Source organism: Centroberyx affinis, unplaced genomic scaffold, assembly GCF_046629955.1.
Source record: "Centroberyx affinis isolate AG114_WGS23_722 - 3 ecotype Tasmania unplaced genomic scaffold, CSIRO-AGI_Caff_v1 ptg000254l_1, whole genome shotgun sequence".
In the NCBI taxonomy this organism is placed as follows: domain Eukaryota; kingdom Metazoa; phylum Chordata; class Actinopteri; order Beryciformes; family Berycidae; genus Centroberyx; species Centroberyx affinis.
In genome coordinates this window covers 144,983-157,379 of record NW_027278936.1, presented here as the reverse complement: position 1 = coordinate 157,379, position 12,397 = coordinate 144,983, and positions in this window count along the sequence as shown.

Below are 12,397 nucleotides of genomic sequence, written 5' to 3'. Positions count from 1 at the left end.
TACGCTACTTTGTCCACCTGCTGTATGTTTTCACCTGCTATGTCTTTTAGGCTGGTTGTATCAGAATCACTTATCATGCATATCTTGTTCTGTGTGACATAAAATTTCCTTGATCCACCCATAGGTTGGTCTCAGCGCTTATATTCCAGCCTCTCTTTTTCTTTTTTTTTAAGTCACTCAGCTCTGTTTCTTTTTTTTTACGTTGTTGTTTTTGATTGATTTGTTGGGGCAATTCTTTAAATTACCCATTACCCACAGGAGCTGGCTGTTCCCCTTCCAACACAGAAAATCAAGACATTCTGTCATCCTATGATTTCCTCGCTCCCAAAGCCTGTAAATAGGCTATACTCCAGGTTCTATTCTGAATCCCGGCTAATTGTTTGGTATCCATGGAAACAACTCCAAGGGCTTCTACTTGAACTGTAGAAGATATTGGCACACAACTGCACAATAAAGATGATGAAAAACACTAAGAGGTCTGACAGCGTAGTACACAACATGCTTTTTCTCGAAACACACATGGCAGTTTTCATGTGCGTTTAGCTGATCAGGTCTGCCGGCTGGCCGCGGGGGGAATCTTCCCCGACTGAGGGAAATATTTCAGTTTCTTTTGTCTCATTTCGACGCTACAGCGAAGCAACTGAATGATCCTGAAAGGCATATTTTTTGTCATTTCAAAAGAGGGGCTGACCGAAACAGTCACCTGTAACATGTGGCGTGTACAGTGAAGCGAACGTGACATGGAAGAACACATGGATATGTGCACACATGGGCTATTCTGAATGTAAATTGCTGTCAGGATGGAGTGTGTGGGTGGCAACAGCCTCTAGCTAACTGTGATACAGAGGGAGAGAAAGAGAAAGAGGAAGACTGTGAGTGGGTGTTGGAGAAATATACTCAACCTTTAGCATATATCTCTCTATTAATACACATTTGGAAACTTGATATTTTTTATTTTTTTGAGAAATTGTTGAAAATCTTAACCTTTTCACAAGATGGATGTTTCTTAAAATAGGTATATTGTGCAAAATTGAGTGAAAATGGAAATTGAGTGATCATCATATCACCAGCATAATCATAAGACACAATATGTTTAAATGTCTATTAAATGCCACAGAAGCAATTACATGGTCAAAACATGTGCTGATGAAAACCAACCTAATCGTCATGAGTTGTAACATCCATTTAACTCGGGACACAAAATGGCACAATCATTGCCAAAGCTCTAATACAATCCCAGAAGAAAACCTTCCTCCAAGTAGCGTCTGTTTTTGATGTCCTCCATCAAAAAACAAGGTATCAGATTTGTTGTGCACAAAAATCTCACACATATTACAAAACTGCCCCACACTATTTCATTTTGTTGGAAAGTTATTTAGAGTTAGAGCTTGAATTTGTCCTCCCAAGTGATGTAATCTGGAGTTACACTAACTCCATGTAGCATTACTGAATACAACTCAATAAAATTATTTTTTTTAAAATAGCCTGGCCCAAATCCTCACAGAGAATACTGCTGGGAAAATATAAGATTCAGTGTAGTAAGTTGGCTTACAGTGAATAGATTTTCATTGCAGCTCATTTCGAATCATCTAAAACAAAAACGATGGGGGAAATCCATTCCACTAGACTAAGGCAAAATAGTATTATTGGATTTTTTTTCCCTGTATGACTGTATGAACAGCATAGTTTATCTGCACAGCCAATACAGAACAGATGTGAGTTAGTTTAGCTACATGCCACTATGGATGCTTTCACTTACACCATTTTGCATCCCTAAATCTATACTGGTAGGCGCATGCAACACATTTGATATCATTTGCATTCTCACTCATAGCATGCCAACATGAGCTTACAGTGGAGATAATTTGTATTGTTTCTGCTACTGGATGAAACAGTGGGTTCACCAACCTTTTTATTTGACAGCTGTCACATTAACCTTTTTTTTTTTAAACAGTTTTAAGTCATTTAGTCACATTTTTGAGCCCCCTTTAGGGATACAAAGCACATGATTTATACAGTGTGATTTGCTAATTAGGACACTACATTTAGGGAGGGGGTTGTGATCCTGATAAGACAGAATGAGACTCGTTTTATTGTGACTCTGTCTATACTGGTGATGATGCAGTCCAGTTTTTCTTGCCGTAGCAATGTGTCCAACAACAGATCTTAGGTGGACACAGAGAAGAGATCTCATTATGTCTGGTCTGGAGGTTTCACAGACAAAAATGGAGCATCTAGTGAGTCAGAGCGAGGCATGCTGGGGCAGAGACCTGAACAGCTAGAGTTCACTCCACAGTAGTCCATGGAGCAGATGAAGAATAGCGTAGTTAATTACATTTTTTTATCCTTTTATTGCTCCATATTCATCATTAAATTGCCTCAGAACAGCACTGATCCAGGACTCCCTGGTCAAGTCACATGACCACACTGTAAAACTTTCAGCCAACACCAGCCTCTAATAGGGAATGTGTCACATTTCAGCGAATAATTGCCGATCTCCAAAATATGCCGGGTCAAAGATGGTTTATCTGCTTGTCATAGGTACAGCCACCTGAACCTGAATTTAAAAACCTCCATAAACAATGAAAAGGTGTCTGGGGAATATAGGCCATTCCTCCATAGTGAGCAGCCTACAGGATTGACAGGGAGTAAAACCTTGTGCATGGTTGGCGAGCCAGCAGCAAGGCCCCGGGACGTTTGACACACAACTTAAGTGTGATCATTGATTTAAAAACTGCAGAACAAATTTAGAGCTACCAAGCACACAGGTATAGATTGCTAGAGATCAGACAGAGAATCAGCTGTGTTGGGAAATAAACAGCTAATGAATGCCAGGTGCTTTCCAATGCAAGGCAAATAAACATCCAGCCTATTAATGAGAGTTAAACTCCCCCATGACCTAAGAGGCAAGCTTAGGTTTTGGAGGAGTTCTCATATTCAACTAGCTCCTGTAGATATGGGTCCTGAAAATGAAAATAAAAAATCTACACTATAAAAAATAGCATTCAAAGCACTTTAATGGCAAACTGTTCACATAAAGGAACACTTATAATACAAATACTTATACAGAATACAGTACTGTGCAAAAGTCTTAGGCACCCTAGATTTTTTATATAAATTTTGTCTTAGATGTTAAATTGTTTACTGCATTAGTGTGTCAGTAGACTGCTCTTTATAGTAATTTTTTTGATATTTAGAAACTTTTAATTCCATAATTTTTGAAAGCATCTTTGCTTTATGGATTTTTTAAGTGTCTTAGACTTTTGCACAGTGCTGTATATTTTAAAAAAAAACAACTAACACTGCTGGCTACATTCAGGATCAGTTTGTTTAGGAACAGCATTATAATCAATTCAATGTAAAATGTAAGAAGTAGCACATGTAGTTTTGGAAGAGGAGGTGGGTGGAGGGGTTGAGGATGGAGTGGAGGCAGGTAGTGTGGGAGTGAGGGAGCCACAGCAAGAAAGAAGATGAAAACCAAAACCAAAAAAAAGGAACTGAAACACAATCCAGAACAAAAGGGATCTCTTAACATTCTGCAACGTAACCGTTACTCCAGCAGGCATAAGAAGAGTAACCCCAATTAAACATTTAAAAGTTTCTTTCTGTCACGTGTTTTCTCCACCACTCTTCACTCTCTGCTGCTCTCCTGCCGGTCCCTCTGCCTGCCTGCGTGAGCCAGCCAAAGGGAATGTGGCCTAGTTACCATAGGAACATGGTCGAAGCTTGTGCACTGCTCTCCATCAATCTACCTTCATTTTTTACTAATGTATTTACAAGCATTAACGCTGCGCTTATGAATGTGCAGACCCGCAGAGAACGAAATTAAGTAGTTCAAGCGCAAGGAATTACAGGGACCAAGCAGCAATTTGAACTTTAAATCAAACCACAAGAAGTTATGTACACAACATTTTACTATAGTTCAAAATAAGGTGATTTTCAACTAATAAATACAATATGAAACCTCTTTTGTTTACTTCTAAGCAGTTAAAAACATTACTGCATAGGTCTAAGCATACAACCGCAACAAAACATTCTGGTTTCACTCTGAACTAACTAATAGGAAATCATTTCTCTTCCTTCCCCCTGGAGGGAGTAGGGATGAGTGCTTTCATCTGGGGAAATAAAGAGAGCATAGATGAGAGGAAGACTTAGAGTGTATCAAAGACAGAAAGCAAAGCAAATGACGCTATCAAACGTAGAGAACGTCAAAATAAAAACTCCGGGAATGTGGGTTCCGGGGACCACCGGAAGCAGGGGCTCAGAGCGTGCGGCTGACGCTCCGGAGGGGGGATTGAGCGCTAAAAAATCCTCATTTAATACACTTAAGTTTTGTAAAGCTTTGCGGTACCGGAAAGGACTGAAAAGCCACGGCAAAAGAGGGAAATGGGACAGCTGAGGCTAGAGAGTGTGTTTCAGTCAACCTTGACAGGACTGGGCTCAGTCAATGAGAGCACAGCTGAGAGTGGTGGAAAAGTAAGCAGAGAGGCTGTGTAATAAAGTGCGTGTGCTGGTGGAAATGGTAGGAAAAGATTAAGTAAAGGAGAAGAGGATTAGGAGAAGAGGTCTGTTGGACGGTAGTGCAACAGGAAACATTCAGCCAGAGCCGAAATTAGAAAAGGAAGAAGAGTATTCTACGGTAGTCGGCTGTTAGACTGTGTTGGGCGAGAGACAGAGGCCGAAGATGGGGATAGAATTACCAGGAGAGCAAAAATATCAGGTGTTTTCTCAGTTCGAGAGATAGTTTGCCCAACAAAAAATGAGAACGGGTTAGAAATTGATGGCCCGAGGCAAAAGAAAACAATTGGAGTAGATTGAGATTGCAGTATAGGGGCTCGCTGACTTGGATCTCTACATTTTTTTTAGAAGGGAACATTCAAATACTTTGCCGAAATCGTCTTGTCCTTGGCAGCGAGAGAGAAGCACCCCTCTGAGTGTTGTATTGAGGATGGGTGGCGAGCAGCAGAACAGCGACTCGGTGTTGGAGGAGAGTCAGCTCTTCGCCGGCTGTCAAGCTACCGTATGTGGGATTGAGTGGCAAGGAGTCCAGACTCTCAACAGTTCATGATTGAATCCGAACAGATTCATACCGAGCCCCTGACTCATGCCTTTGTCTTTTTTAGCAAACTCTGACATATTAACACATTCCCTGAAGAGAGAGGTATGAGATGGTTAATATCTTGCATAGGCCTTTCACTCGGAGGACGAGGATGGCAGGTGAGAGAGGCAGTGAGTCACAGTGAGTCTGACTTGGCTTGTCCTGTCAGGTATGCAGCCTTAGCTAGACATTTCATTAACTGCTTTATAATTGCTAGTTGTAGGGAGGGTAATTGCCATTTTCTGTAAGAACGTGCTGTTTCAATCACATTTAAAATATAAGCTTTGTATAGGATTTAAAGGGTTGTGTAGGCTAGTTCATGTAGAGCAGTGATTCTCAACCTTTTACATATCAAGGACCCTAATTTAGTCCACATTAGGGCCACGGACCCCCATTTGATGAGATTTTGTCTCTCAAACCCAAATCTGAGAATATTTTTATTGTCAGATATGATTTTGTCCATTATTCCATGACTATCTGTATTGTAGGTAGAGAGATAACAGTGAAACTATGATCACAACAGTCATTCTTCTATTGTGTTAACCTCTTGTAAATGAAATAATGAAGTTTAACAATTCATCAATTTGCTGGGGACCCCCTGGAACCCCCTCAAGCACCCCTGGTGGTCCCCGCAACCCACGTTGAGAACCACTGATGTAGAGGACCAGGGAAATACAGTTCAACAAATCAGACAATAAACAAGGAAGTGAGCTATGAGCTAAAAAGAAATAACTGTACATTAGAGGCTATACAGTACTGTGCAAAATTGGAACAGGTGCATGAAGATGACGGCCTCATCTCAAACCCTCCCTACATTGCAAAGTGTCCAAACATCAACATCTGCTCTTGCCAGCTCAGACGGAAAAAGACTGCCACAGCAAAAACACAAAAATCACTTTATCAACCAATTTACACAAGGTAAATGGAATTTGTCCTTTCATGTATTTCTCCCAAATACACACACAGCCCCATATACATGGAGCCTAAAGTTGGCCGCTTTTTGGCAAATGCACCAGTGCGCTATTATAATAGATATTCACTCAAACCAATTCTGTTTTTGTAAAATGGTACAAGCCCTCTCAAGATATTTATATGGCTTTTTAGAGTAAATTGATTATAGTGTTCATGATATACACAATCATGCACGACGACGACACCCTTTTTTACATATTCAGTTATTTCAGGTTTAGAGTGACAACTTGTCTGCTAAAGTGGGATAGTAACTTATAGTGTCTCAAAACAACACAAAAACAACTTAAGACTACAACTACAATGTTTTTGTCTAATCACACACATCAAGTGTGAAAAAAGCTCAAGTCTCCTGTGTGTGATGTTGTAGCTTTATTGCATTAGGAGAGCTTAGAAAAGTGTCCCACTACCTGAAAAGCAATGTTGCACTTTTTCAACTATGTTCAACAAAAGAGGAGCCGTGCTAAAACGAAGGTTTTCAAGAAAAAACAAAGATGATATCATAAATTCTTGTTTTGAGTCTACACATCTATCATTTTCATTTTGCTATAGCTCCTAACTGGGAAAATCACTCCTTTTTACCAGCCATTTAGATTATGCTCCAGTGTCTACGTAAACATTGGGCTTGAGTGAAATCAACCAATCAGCTCTAAATCACTAATTTGCATATCCCAGTGCAGGTGTCCAACTTGCAAAACCGAGCGATAGCTAATTATATAGCTGCAGGTATCAGTGAAATCAGTGCAAAATGACAGGTAAGCCCGGCCAGGCCAACCACTCAGTAACTGCCTGCCAATCACCGAGTCCTTGCATTGACTTCCCCTGAAGGTAGTAGTAGGCCTTTCCACAACTTCAGAGTAAATGGATTGAATTAATTTATGAAAATAAAGCCGAACACACTGCTCGATATACAGGAACACTCCAACAGGCAGCAATACCAACAATTCTAGAGCCAACCGTGAATATCCAAACTGTAAGTAGATGGCAATACAAATATATATATTATTAGCTGGTACATTTTTAGCTATGTTCATATATCAGTTCAGTTGTGTAATACTGGCATTAGCTTGCTGAGCTCACTTGGCATGTGGCAGGGTTTGGCATGCTAGCTAATGCTGGCAGTGGTAGCTAGGCAAATCAGCCTAGCATTACACAACTGATTCACGAACATAGCTAAACATTCAGCTAGTGTGTGTGTGTGAGTGAGAGAGTGATAGCTTAGTGTTTGCCTTGTTGCAAAGTGGTACGTCTACAAAAATTTTGTCCTATTCAGGGTCTGACTGCAGTTTACACATGTAAGGTATCATTAAATTGTCTTATCAAGCAGCCTTGGTGCCAAAGCTAGAAAAGGTGGGTGGACCCCCAGTGCACCCAGCCAATTCTAACAGCGGCTCATTTTACTTGGGTGCCAACTCCCCAAAACACCCCGTAAATTAAATTTCTGGTTGGAGAAGCTCTGCAATAGTAATTAGTAAAAAATATTTCTACACAATTTTAACCAGGAAAAACAATTACAGACATGTTTCATAGACGTAATGACATAAAAATTGCAGAGAAAGTGAAAAACACACCCTCTTTAAAATAAAATAAAAAATTCTTAGTTCTCAATGCAAACCTTAAATGTCCTACTTCTGCTGATGTCTCACTTTTGCTGAACCCACCACATGCATATCTCCAGAGTGCAACACCCCTAAAAAGCAGACCCTGAACCCCAAAGTGTGTAGCAGCTAGGATGGATTATGAAAAAAAAAGACAAATTCGATTCACCTGGTGTGAAGATGTAGTAACATCCTGTCTGTTCCGGAGACTGAACCAACAACATTCAGGTTGTGAGCTGGGCTACTAGTCAGCCTTTCTATTTCTGTTTGTCAGCCTCTCTACTCTAGGCCAACCTGCCACAAATGCTGGGTGAGTATTACACTGTGGGATGGGCCGGAAAGATTAAATGATGCAAGTTTTGCAGTCTGTCATATTTAGGCACCTGACTCCTCCTCTCTGCCTACACTATGCACTTGAATGCAACACTTACCCAGAGACACAGTGCTTCCTGGTGATGGATCCAGAAAGCCTGACAACTTTGTTACATCCGTGGTTGCAGGAATATGGGGGGTCTCCAGGGCACTTGGGCAGGGGTTGAGGTTCCCGGTTTACTTGCTTTCTGGGATGCAGGTATATTCAGCTTGCACAGACCTGAGACTTGGGTTCCAAGATAGCTGTATCCTATTCATTAGGCCAATTTGTGATGTGTTCAAAGTGGGCGCCTCCTCTCATTCCTGACCTACACTGCAATGTGTCCATGCATGCCTTTGTCGAGCGAACAGGCTTTTAATGAAAATATCGAGATGACTGTCATTGGGATCCCTTAAACTTCAGTTCAGTCCATCACTAATGCCAAAACTTGCCTAACAGCAGCGGCTCTGTCGTGCAGCTCTGCAGCTCTCCTGTGCTTCTCCTCCCTCTCTTCTTCCTCGGCTCCTTTTCCTCCAACTCTATTGTAATCCAGGAACTGAGATGTGATCCCAATGCAGTTTCCTCGGTAACATTGAGAATCTCTGATGAGGACGGTTTTTGTCATCTTAATTGTTTGTTCTGTGACTTCAAATAACCTTGCGTCGTTTATTATCTTGGGATAATCTGAACTGCTGCCAATTCGTGGTTTAATTTATCCACAGAGCCAATTAGTTGACCGTTTGTGGATTACATTTACATTTAATATATTCTACAGAGGATACAAACACAACACCTGATCATGTATGGTTATAATGGCTGCACGTTGCACATTAATCATGTCGATTATTGATATTTAAATAAGGCTAATTTAAAAGGTGAAGCCTATCGGCTGTGCCAACTCTGAACAGTAAAGGAGCCTACTGTACATTGCGCGCAAACCAAACAGCCATCAAAATAAAACATCCCAGTGGTTTTTATAGCCAGTTTCCTTCAGATCCCGAAGATGTGTAGCAGCATCTAAACAATATTATATTCTCATTCATGCACATTTTACGTGCTCCTTGTTTCTAGCTAGGGTAACAAATCTTGGAAAGCGTCTGTAGTTCATCTTGCGTGGCTGAGCGAAATTCCCATAATCCAAATTCATAACGAGAGGTGAATCCAGCTCCAAATTGATGTTGTCCTTAGCGCTCGTGCGGTCCGTCACACCTAATTTTGATAGTCGTAATTGGTTAATAGCGGCATTGCAAATCAAGGTGCTCGGTAAGCGGATAAGTCTCTCCCCGGAGGGCGGAGATAGCGCGTAAGATAGACAGAAACAGAAACCAACGCCTCCAAACCCAGGCGAGTCCGCCCTCCGCTGTACCAGGGCTGTGGAGTTTGTAACACCCCAAAATAAAACAAAATGATGACGGCCGGCCGCCCACTGCGCCGCACAATTATGATGGAAATTAGGTTGGAGAGAATAATAAAGTTCATGTCAAGTTACTTAGCTTGATGCATCAGTAGAGTGGACTTCACAGCACTCAGTATACAGCACAGTCTCATAAAGGTAGAATCATGATCATGTTCTTGTTAAAGTAGAGATGCTGCATACTTCAACAAGGTTTCCAAAGTCCTTTTTAGCCAACAGTAGTGGAAATGATGCTTTATTTTTCTTTGAAGCATCAGAGTCTATTATCCATAAGTAAACAACAGCATAAACAACATTGCAAACAGTGCACTAGGCAGCTGAAATGTGCATTGGAGAAAACTGATTTTATTTTTAAAGACATAAATAAATGGACAGATGGATGGACAGAGACAGATCGCTGTGACAGTCTATTCTGTGTGAACTGGTCATTGACATTACAGATGTCTTGGGTAACAAGTCAGGCCACAAGTCTGCTGAGTGAAATTGCTCTGATTTACAAAGCATAGGCACCATTCAAGTTCATTCAAGTCAGACAACTGGAACACTGTAAGGTGTTTGACGGTTTGTGTTTTCATGTGTTTAGAAGAAAACTAGCTCACACACAGGACAAAGCAATTATGTGGGTGACTCATTTGGATTTTATTAGCCTGTAACCTGTTTATCTATATGGAACTGTAATCATGCCCTTCATTCAAACACAACTGTGCACAGGAGTGTATAAAGTGTGGAGGCGACAGCAATTGTTCTGGTTTTGGTCCAGAGGATTTTTATCTTGATAGCTATAATCACATAGTTACATAAATGTGTACTGCTAATTGTTTATTCTTGCATGTGTCATAGATTTCATAAGCACATAGCCTATAGAATGTGTTATATAAATCCCTGGTGAAGAAGGTGCAACTTGATTAGGAATATTTTTTATGTGTCTCTGTATCAGAAGCATGACGCCGGTGCTAACTTGTGAATTTAAAACAGTAAAACAGAAGACTGAGATATGAGTAATGATAACCTTTCCCTCGCTGGGAATAATCCTCTTACTGAATCCTTAAAGACCCAGTCCTTGAAAAATACACTGACGAAGTGATAGCCCCACCACAGAAAAACAGAGAATGGATTAACATTTCTTGTTTTTTTCACAGTCAGGCTCCTTGACATGGCTGTGCTTTGCTCTTGAGTGTCATTATAATACCACACGGGGATACATTAAATGTCAGGTTTAGAAACACTCAGATCATTTTTTTCATATCTTCCTGGTCTAATTTGGAGCCTGTCGAGCTTTCACTGTGATCATAGGATACTGGGAGTCCAGATGCAATCCAGCCACACTGCACATGTAAGCAATGTAAAGAGATGAGGAGGAGAAGCAGAAAATAGTCACGGTTTGATAAAATTAGGTAGGGAAGAGCTGTATACTCCTGACTGGTTTTCAGCAAACATCAATAATATTATTGCATATGAAAGCTTCACTCTGGACACTGGACAGCAGTTTCACATTAAAAAAAATCCCCAATAGACATTAACCCACACACAGGAAACAAAAATATAACCCCGGAAATGAAACACCCACATGCTCCCTACTTCACTCACTCACATAAACATGCACACACGCTCACACACTCACACACTCACACACACACACACACACACACACACACACACACACACACATGCACATCTCCATGGAAACTGATAAAAGAATAGATGGATTGTTAAAAGAAGAGATTGACAAAGCATATACAAGAAATCTTGAAAGCAGGAATCCAGCAAACTTTGATGGTCAGCAAGAAACAAATGTATGCGCAAAAAAAAAAGGTCCAGGAGGACTTCAGAGGTCGAAACAGACCAAGAACAGCTGTCTGTCTTGGAATACCGATAAAATGCCAAATACTCAGCCTGGCTACAAATTCAAAAATACATAACAAAGAAATGCAAACCTTCTGAATGCATCAACACACTCTCAGCAGCATCAGAAAATGCTCTCCACCAAATTCCAACAGTGGCTCAAATTTAACTTTTTGTCAGTTTGCTGCATTTTTTTTGGCAAAATTATAGGAGTTTTGTTCAAATGCATTGATGCAAATGCAGGAGGAGAGACTGAACACCGAACAGACAGCTTCAAGTCAATGTGGAGGGATGAAAGTTACACGTGTGTTACAGATAACAGAACAGAGAGGGTGGGCAACAGAAGAGGGGAGAGGACAAGGGAAGGAGTACAGCACAGAGTACAGCACAGAGTACACCACCTACACTCGTCGCCATGGCAACTACCACACTAGAACGAGTGATAATGCAGTCCCCTCTCTTCCTATTCTGAAAAATGTTCAGTAGGTACCATATGCACTGTGCTATATGTGGGAGACAAAGCTACTGGTATTTGTTGTTGCAGATGATATGGAAAGTCTTTTAGAGGCGTTACATTTCAGTTGCTGCAGATTAGATTGATGATGGAAACCTACTGACGGAAAATTTGACTGCATATGTTACATCCATCTATCTACTACAGACATTTGCTCTGACTCTGAATTCATCATTATCTCTGTAAAGGGATGACTTGATATTTTCAAGTAATGTTATATTTTTTTCACTGAGGCAGTTGCCATATTGTGTGGGTAGCAGTTGCTTTCCAAGAACGAGAAGTAAGGTTGTTAGAGATGAAAGGCATGATAATAAATAACTCTGAAACTACAAAGATATATATATACAAGTCTGATGAATGAATACATTTGGAAATGTGACATTACAGTGGAACAATGTGTAAATTTAGTATGTTGTGCAAGTGTGCAACATGACACCTTGGATTTAATCATGAGAAATGTTTTGTGAAATTGTGTCTTTTACCCATCTTTCCATGTGCCTCTCATCCTCCTCTGGACTCTCATTTTGTTTTCCCAAAACTGGTTGGTTAACTGTTAATAAGTGGCCTCAGTTGATCATGCAAAAAAGCACTGCTCTTACCTAACACTGTT